Consider the following 9812-nt stretch of genomic DNA (forward strand, 5'->3'; position numbering starts at 1 on the left):
CTGTATATCCTCTTTGGAGAAATATGTATTTAGGTCTTCTGCCCATTTTTGGATTGGGTTGTTTGTTTTTTTGATATTGAGCTGCATGAGCTGCTTGTACATTTTGGAGATTAATCCTTTGTCAGTTGCTTCATTTGCAAATATTTTCTCCCATTCTGAGGGTTGTCTTTTCATCTTTTTTTATGGTTTCGTTTGCTGTGCAAAGGCTTTTAAGTTTCATTAGGTCCCATTTGTTTATTTTTGTTTTTATTTCCATTTCTCTAGGAGGTGGGTCAAAAAGGATCTTGCTGTGATTTATGTCATAGAGTGTTCTGCCTGTGTTTTCCTCTAACAGTTTTATATTGTCTGGCCTTACATTTAGGTCTTTAATCCATTTTGAGTTTATTTGTGTGTCTGGTGTTAGGAAGTGTTCTAATTTCATTCTTTCACATGTAGCTGTCCAGTTTTCCCAGCACCACTGATTGAAGAGGCTGTCTTTTCTCCATTTTATACTCTTGCCTCGTTTATCAAAGGTAAGGTGACCATATGTGCATGGGTTTATCTCTGGGCTTTCTATCCTGTTCCATTGATCAATATTTCTGTTTTTGTGCCAGTACCATACTGTCTTGAGTACTGTAGCTTTGTAGTATAGTCTGAAGTCCAGGAGCCTGATTCCTCCAGCTCCATCTTTCTTTCTCAAGATTGCTTTGGCTATTTGGGGTCTTTTGTGTTTCCATACAAATTGTGAAATTTTTTGTTCTACTTCTGTGAAAAATGCCATTGGTAGTTTGATAGGGATTCCATTGAATCTGTAGATTGCTTTGGTAGTATAGTCATTTTCACAATATTGATTCTTCCAATCCAAGAATGTGGTATGTCTCTCCATCTGTTTGTAACATTTTTAATTTCTTTCATCAGTGTCTTATAGTTTTCTGCATACAGGTCTTTTGTCTTCTTAGGTAGGTTTATTCCTAGGCATTTTCTTCTTTTTGTTCCAGTGGTAAATGGGAGTGTTTCCTTAATTTCTCTTTCAGATTTTTCATCATTAGTGTATAGGAATGCAAGAGATTTCTGTGCATTAATTTTGTATCCTGCAACTTTACCAAATTCATTGATTAGCTCTAGTAGTTTTCTGGTGGCATCTTTAGGATTCTCTATGTGTAGTATCATGTCATCTGCAAACAGTGACAGCTTTACTTCCTCATTTCCGATTTGGATTCCTTTTATTTCTTTTTCTTCTCTGATTGCTGTGGCTAAAACTTCCAAAACTATGTTGAATAATAGTGGTAAGAGTGGACAACCTTGTCTTGTTCCTGATCTTAGTGGAAATGGTTTTAGTTTTTCAACATTGAGAACAATGTTGGCTGTGGGTTTGTCATATATGGCCTTTATTATGTTGAGGTAAGTTCCCTCTATGCCTACTTTCTGGAGAGTTTTTATCATAAATGGGTGTTGAATTTTGTAAAAAGATTTTTCTGCATCTATTGAGATCATCATATGGCTTTTATCCTTCAATATGTTAATATGGTTTATCACATTGATTAATTTGCATATATTGAAGAAATCTTGCATTCCTGGAATAAACCCCCTTGATCATCATGTATGATCCTTTTAATGTGCTTTTGGATTCTGTTTGCTAGTATTTTGTTGAGGATTTTTGCATCTATGTTCATCAGTGATATTGGCCTGTAGTTTTCTTTCTTTGTGACATCTTTGTCTGGTTTTGGTATCAGGGTGGTGGTGGCCTTGTAGAATGAGTTTGGGAGTGTTCCTCCCTCTACTATATTTTGGAAGAGTTTGAGAAGGATAGGTGTTAGCTCTTCTCTAAATGTTTGATAGAATGTGAAGCCATCTGGTCCTGGGCTTTTGTATATGCATCAAAGAAAGAGATTTCTTTAAAGTGTTAAGTTTTATCTTAAAAAATCATGTAGATTTTGCTTATATTTTTTTCCATTTACTTTCATCATTGTTTAACATTTTAAAACATTTTACTTAATATTTTATTTAAAACAAATAATGTTTTAAAAAACTTAACTCACCTTCCACATTCTTTCTCTGAAGGAGAAGAATGCTTCATGCTGTGGCTTCACAACTTTATAACTTCTTGTTTTTCCATCTTTTCTCCTTGGATTTATCATCTGGGAATATGATATCATATGGAAACTTGCGAATAACACAGGACCCAACTATCAGTAGCTCAAACAAATATACATTTATTTAGCACACAGTAAGAAATCTGAGCTAGGCAGTCGAGCTCTGTGCCACCCATTGGTATATAGAACATTGCAGTGCTAGTATGGGAGTCCAACAACACCATCAGACACCCAGGCTACTTCCATCTTTCCCTGCTGCTTCCTTTGTCACAGAATTATCCATATGCCTTTCTCTTTGTGATCATAAGAAAGGACTGCTGTTCCACTAGGAAAATGGAGGGAGCTTGAAGAAGCACGCCATTTGAGTCTGACCTTTTTAAAAAAACTTTCTCAGAGTTTCCACCCAAAGGCTTCTTTGTATATCATTAGCCATAACCAAGACTTACTGTTCACTCCTAGCTACCAGGATGTCTGAAAAAGTAAACGTATTAGTCTGCTTGGGCTGCAGTGACAAAATACCACAGACTGGTAGCTTACATGAAATCTATTTCCTCACATTTCCAGAAGCTAGAAGTCTCAGATCAAGGTGCCAGCAGATTCTGTTTATGGTAAAGGCCCTCTTCTGGCTTGCAGAAGACTGTCTTCTCCTTGTGTCCTCACGTGGCCTTATCTCTGTGTGTGCAAGGAAAGAGAAAGGGGTGTCTGGTGTCTCTTCCTCTTTTTATAAATTCTATTGGTTTAGGGTTCCACCCTTATGACCCCACCCCAACTAACTTGTTAAAGGCCCTATCTCTAAATACAGTCACAATGGGGGTTAGGGCTTCAGCTTATGAATCTGGGGGGACACAATTCAGTCCGTAACAGCATTTTTAGCTCAACATATTACCACACCAAACAAAATCATTGTTTTGTTACTGTGACTATCAGTGTTCAGCCCATGTTTCCTTGGTTCAAACTGAGGGCACCTGCAGACCATTTACTGTACACAACAATCACTTCTTACATCTCTGCCTGGGGTCATTCTCTGGCCACTGCCACACACTCAGTCCATGTGCTGCCTGAGATTTAATGCTCTTAGAGCAACCCTTAACTAATAAGAGACTGGAAATGAGGGAAAATACCCATGTTACAATTCTGAGACATATTCTGCACATTCTCTCAGAGGGTCCCCAGCAGATTGAGCCCCATTTACCCACAGTGGTTAACCAGCTTATTAAAACAATTTTGTTAGCTTTCCTGTCATCCCTGTTCATTCCCCACTTTCATACTGTGCTTTCTGGGATCATCTCCCAAATAAACTACTTGAACCCAAATCTTGACCTTAGCCTTGGCTTTTGGAGGAACACAAACTAAGACACTTAAGTAGAAAATGTGGACAACTAGGAGTGTGTTACATTGAGAAAAAGTGTGTTTTCTGACACTATGCTTATATATAATGTTAAATTCCATTTTAAGACTGTCTGTAGTCTACTGATGTGCCCTAGTGTGTGTAATCTACCACATCTTACTTCAGTAATCTTACTTAAGCTTATATCTCAATTTCGTTAACTATAAAATGATAATAATAAAATTAACTCCTTCACAGGATTGTTGTAAGGATGAATTGAGTTAATTCACATAAATTACTTAGAACAGGGCCTGGAACATACTAAATATTCAACACTTTTCATTGGTCATTATTATTATCCTCTGTTTGAATGTGTGTGTTACCTTTATCAGGACCATATATGCCTAATAAATTGAATTTATATCTTGCCATCTTTTTTGGAATAAATTATATAATATGGAAATTTTAAATTTCTTGAAAGTTTTAAATAATTCACATTGTGAATCCAATAGACCAGATGATTTCTTTTCAATAAAATTTTAAAATTTGAAATAATTTTAGATTTGCAGAAAAGTTGCAAAGATAGTACAGGGAGTTCCCATATACCTTTTTTTGGTCTCCCCTAATATTAACATCTTCCATAATTATGGTACATTTAGCAAAACTAGAGATTAACATTGGTATATCACTATTAACTAAACTCCAGCCTTTATTCATATTTCACCATTTTTCTACAAGTGTCCTTTTTCTGCTCAAGGATCCAATCCAGAATGCCACATTATGTTTTATCATCACATCTCCTTTTCTTCTCTTGTCTGTGACAGTTTCTCAGTCTTTCCTTGTTTTTCATGACTTTGACAATTTTGAGGATACTGGTCAAGTAATATTTTGTGGAATATTCCTCAGTTTTGATTTTCTCGTGATTAGACTAAAGCTACAGATTTTTGGAAAGAAAACCACAGAAGTAAAGCAACCTTCTCATTGCATCATATTGGGGGCACATGATGTTAACATGACTTACTGCTGGTGAGTTAACCTTTCTCACTTGGTTAGGGTGGTGTCTGCCAGATCTCTCAACTGAACAGTTACTATGTTTCCCTTTTCATACTCTGTTTTTGGAAACAAGTCACTAAGAGGAACCTACACTCAAGGTGGGGGAATTAGGCTTCACTTTCTGGAGGGGTCAAAATATCGACATACATGATTTGGAATTCTATAAGGAAAAATTTTCTCTTCATTTATTTATTTGTTCAATCATTTATTTATATACATATGGGTTCATGAATATTTATGTTATGCCTTAGGTTATAATCTAATACTGTGTTATCTATTTTCTTGCCCAAATTATTCCAAATTTGATCTTTGGGAGCTCTTTCAGTTGGTTCCTGTGTCCCTTTGACATTTCCCCATCATTTTGTCTTTTGAGCACTTTCTTACTTTTGGCACTAAAAGGTGCTCCAGGCCTATCTTGTATTTTCCTTGCCCCAGCCCTGAAATCCCATTTCGTCAAGGAACCTTGGTTCTTTTTATTGGAGAATGGTATTCAGAAACCAAGATCTGGGCTCAGGCATGCTCATTGCTAGTGGGGTGTCACTGCTTCTAATTATCTCAACAAACAGAGCTATAAAATTTAATATACATATATATGTAAAGTATACACACTTAAATTTTATATAAATTTTATATTTATATAAAATTATATATAAATAGTTGTTTATTTGATTATATTTTAATAAAATTTTTATTTTGGAGTAAGTTTAGATTTAAAGAAAAGTTACAAAGATAGTACAGAGAGTTCCTATATGCCTTTTGCCCAACTTTCCCTAGTGCTAGCATCTTACATACTAGGTATATTTGTCAAAACTAAGAAATTAACATAGGTACATTATTATTAACTAAACTTCTAATTTTATTTGAATTTCACCAGTTTTCCCACTAATGCCCTTTTTTGTGTGTGTGTGTGTGTGAGATATCTTATCCAGAATATCACGTTACACTTAGTTGTCATGTCTCCTTATTCTCCTCTGGTATAATTATTTTTTTTAACCCTCAGATAATTGCTTCATTTTAAAGATGAGGAAACAGAGGCTGAAACCATTAAGTGACTTTTCCTTGTTCATATGGCTAATAAGTTGCTCAGTAGGAGTTTACTTGGCTCTATCTGTTTGAAAAGACTGTGCATACTCTAGCCACTCTACATGCGACCTCATGAGCTGTGTATGAAAACCCTGAAGAAGCACAAAATGAAGGAACTAAGAGAGTACCCTGAGTTTAGGTTAGTTTAGAACAGTTTCTACCTAGGAGTGACTCTCAAGTCCACATCTCTAGCCCAGACTTGTCCTCTATGTTCCAGACCTAGATGGAGATTGGAGGAAAGGTTCACATTGGCCCAGTTGGCCAAATTTAAATTGGATGGCCTATGAGCACCTCAAACTCAACATGTCTGAAGCAAGATTCATGGTCTTCCTTCCCAAAACTGGTCTTCTGGTTCCTTCTCTCCAAAACCTGGCTTCTTATGATATAAATGTGTAGTGAGGGCAATAAGAAGTCATGGGAACACAAAGTCAGGGGAAAGTATTCACCATGAGTAGGAGTAGTTCTAGGACAGAGAAGATATGGAGAGTGGAAGGGATCTCTTAGCAAGAGGAGAATGGATTAGACAGGTGATGAGTGGCTGAAGTATGCTCAAAGGGTGAGGGTGAGGTGCTGGAGGGTCAATTCCCAAATTCCTTAACTGCCCCAAATTCCTTCTTGCCTTTGGTTTCTGTTTCTTTGAGACCACCCGACTTTACTAAGTTCTTGCTATTCCTGAGCACAAGTGCTTGAGTATTCCATGGCTCACTTACTATAATTCTCCATTACATAGAGATTAATGGAATACCCTGACTCTCTCAATTCTGACCACCCAAACACCCCAACCAGAACCCTACACAGCTGCAAAAGTGTGGCACATTATCAGCTTCTCAAGAGGCATGCACAAATGGTCTTAATCCAGGATTTCACAAAATCTGTCCAGTTTCTTCTACCTCCCCTGCTCCTACTCTGGGTGGTGAAGTGGAAAGGGTCAGGTACACTTGAATCCCAGCACTACTTGTTTAAATCAGAGTTTTTTAATGATGCAGGAAAAGAATAAATTATTTCTTCTTTGAGAAAATAATAGTTATTCAGAGGAAGTGATATTTTCTACGTATGGCTGTGTGATTAAGAACACAGACCCCCAGGACCTGGCTCTACCCACCAGTGAGATGGCACTAGCCCTGGAACACCCTGGACCTCGCCTCACTAGTGACTGACACTAGCTCTGGGTCCCCTGGGCACAGCAGCCAGAGACCTTAGGACACATCTCTGCCCAACAGTTGGCTAGCACTAGCCCCAGGACCTGGCCTCACCCAACAGTGAGCAGGCACCAGCTCCAGGATCCCCTGGGCCCCAGCCCTGCTGACCAGTCAGCAGACATTAGCCCTAGGACCAACACAGCCCAGCAGCCTGCCATGTCAGTACCCAGCCAACGCACCAACTGTCCAGCACCAGCTTTGGGACACCTCAGACCCTTCAACCAGCCACCTCAGAATCCATCCCCACTAATCAACAGGCTGACACCAGCTTTGGGAGAAACTGGACCCTTTAGCCAACCATGTCAGGAACCTGCCTTGCCCACTAGCAGGCCAACACTGGATCCAGGACCCCTGGTCCCACAGCTAACTACAGTAGAACCTAGCTTCGCCCACCAGTGGGCCAGCACTAGCCCTGGAACCCCCCAGGGCTCTGAAGCCAGCCTCCCCATGACCTGGTCCTGCACACCAGTGGCTAGCAACTTCTACACAAGGCAGGGCCTGGTAGTTAACGAACAAGGGGCCAGCCACACATACCAGACTGCCCACAGTAGTTAGGCTGCTACAAGAGAAGGACTCATGCAACCCACGTAGGAGGCACCTCTATAGCTCTGATGACCAGAAGGGAGAACACTACTGGAACATATAGGATGTGTCCTACAAAAGGCCACTTCTCCAAGGTCAGGAAACATAACCAACGTACCAAATACATAGAAATAAAATAACAAACTGGACAAAATGAGACAACAGAAGAGTACATTCCAGACAAAAAAGCAAGATAAAACCCAAGAAGAAGAACTAAGTGAAGTGGAGGTAGGCAATCTACCCAATATGAGTTCAAGGTGATAAAGATGCTCAAATAACTCAGGAGAAGATTGGATGAACAGAGTGAGAAGTTAGAAGTTTTAAACAGAGTTAGATAATATAAAGAAGAACCAAACAGAAATGAAAAATATAATAACTGAAATTAAAATACACTAGAAGGACTCAACAGTAGATTAGATGCTACAGAGAAACAGTTCAGCTAGCTGGAAAACAGAGTAGTGGAAATGACTGAAGCTGAACAGAAAAAAGAATAAAAAGAAATGAGGACAGTTTAAGAGACTTCTGAGAAAACATGAGTGTAGTAACACTGACATTAAAGGGGTCTCAAAAGGAGAAGAGAGAGAGAAAGGGTCAGAGACCATATTTGAAGACATAATAGCTGAAAACTTCCCTGATCTGGGAAAAGAAACAGGCATCCAGGTCCAGGAAGCAGAGAGTTCCAAACAGGATCAACCCGAAGAGGACAACATCAAAACACATTGTAATTAAAATGGCAAAAATTAAAGATAAAGAGAGAATATTAAAAGCAGCAAGGGAAAAGCAACAAGTTACATACAAGGGAACTCTGAGAAGGCCATCAGCTGACTTGCAGAAACTCTGCAGGCCAGAAGGGAGTGGCATATATTTAAAGTGATGCATTAGAAAAACCTACAACCAAAAATATTCTACCCACAAGACTTTCATTCAGATTTGATGGAGAAATCAAAAGTTTTACAGACAGGCAAAAGCTAAAAGACACAAGCACCATTAAACCAGCTTTGTGAGAAGCTTTCTAACCAAAAAAGAAAAGGCCACAACTAGAAATATAAAAATTAGGAATGAAAAAGTCTCATTGGTAAAGTCAAATATACAGTAAAGGTAGTAAGTCAGCTATGTATAAAGGTGGTAAAGTTTAAAGACAAAAGTAGTGAAATCATCTATATCCACAACAAGTAGTTAAGGGATACAAAAAACAAAAAGATATAAAATATGATGTCAAAAATAGTAAACATGGGGTGGGGAGTAAAAATGTAGGATTGGAAAATGTGTTTGAACTTAAGAGATGAGCAACTTGAAATAATCATGTATGTATGTATAGATTTTTATACATAAACCTCATGGTAACCACAAACCAAAAATCTATAGTAGATACACACAAAAAAGAGAAAGGAATCCAAACATAACTCTACAGATACAGATAGTCATCAAATCACAAGGGGAGAGAGTAAAAGGAGAAGACAGGAACAAAAAAAGAACTACAAAAACAACCCCCAACAATTAACATAATGGCAATAAGTACATAACTATCAATAATAATTACTTTAAATGTAAATAGACTAAATACTCCAGTCAGAAGACATGGAGTGGGTGAATAGATACAAAAACAAGACTGTACATATGCTGCCTACAAAAGGCTCAATTCAGACCTAAAGACACACACAGACTGAAAGTGAGGGGATGGAAGAAGTTATGCAACTGGAAATGAAAAAAAAAAACTGGGGTTAGTAACACTTAGACAAAATACACTTTAAAACAAAAACTATTACAAGAGACAAAGAAGGACAGTATGTAATGATTAAGGGATCAATTCAAGAAGAAGATATAACAATTGTAAATATATATGCGCCTGACATAGGAGTACCTAAATACATAAAGCAAATATTAACAGACATAAAGGAAGAAATTGACAGTAACACAATAATAGTAGAGGACTTTAACACCTCACTTAAATCAATAAACAGATCATCCAGACAGAAAAGTGATAAGGAAACATTGGACTTAAATGATACATTAGACCAAATGGAATATATATATATATATATATATATATATATATACACACACATATATGTATATATATAGCATAAATATAAATATATATACAATATAAATATATATAACATTCTTTCTAAAAGCAGCAGGATATACATTATTTTCAAGTGCACATGGAACATTCTCCAAGATAGATCACGTGGTAGACCACAAAACAAGTCTCAGTAAATTTTTAAAAATTGAAACCATGTCAAGCATCTTACCAACCACAGTGCTATGAGAGTAGGAATCAGCTACAAGAGAAAAACTGCAAAAAACACAAACAGGTGGAGGCTAAACAATATGCTACCAAACGACCAATACTTCACTGAAAAAATCAAAGAAGAAATTTAAAAAATACCTGGAGACAGGGGCTTCCCTGGTGGCACAGTGGTTGAGAGTCCACCTGCCAATGCAGGGGACACAGGTTCATGCCCCGGTCCAGGAAGATCCCACATGCCATGG

The sequence above is a fragment of the Delphinapterus leucas genome, chromosome 1 (assembly GCF_059928025.1).
Source record: "Delphinapterus leucas isolate spDelLeu-1000000601 "Yukka" chromosome 1, BTC_Dleu_Yukka2, whole genome shotgun sequence".
NCBI classification, from domain to species: Eukaryota; Metazoa; Chordata; class Mammalia; order Artiodactyla; family Monodontidae; genus Delphinapterus; species Delphinapterus leucas.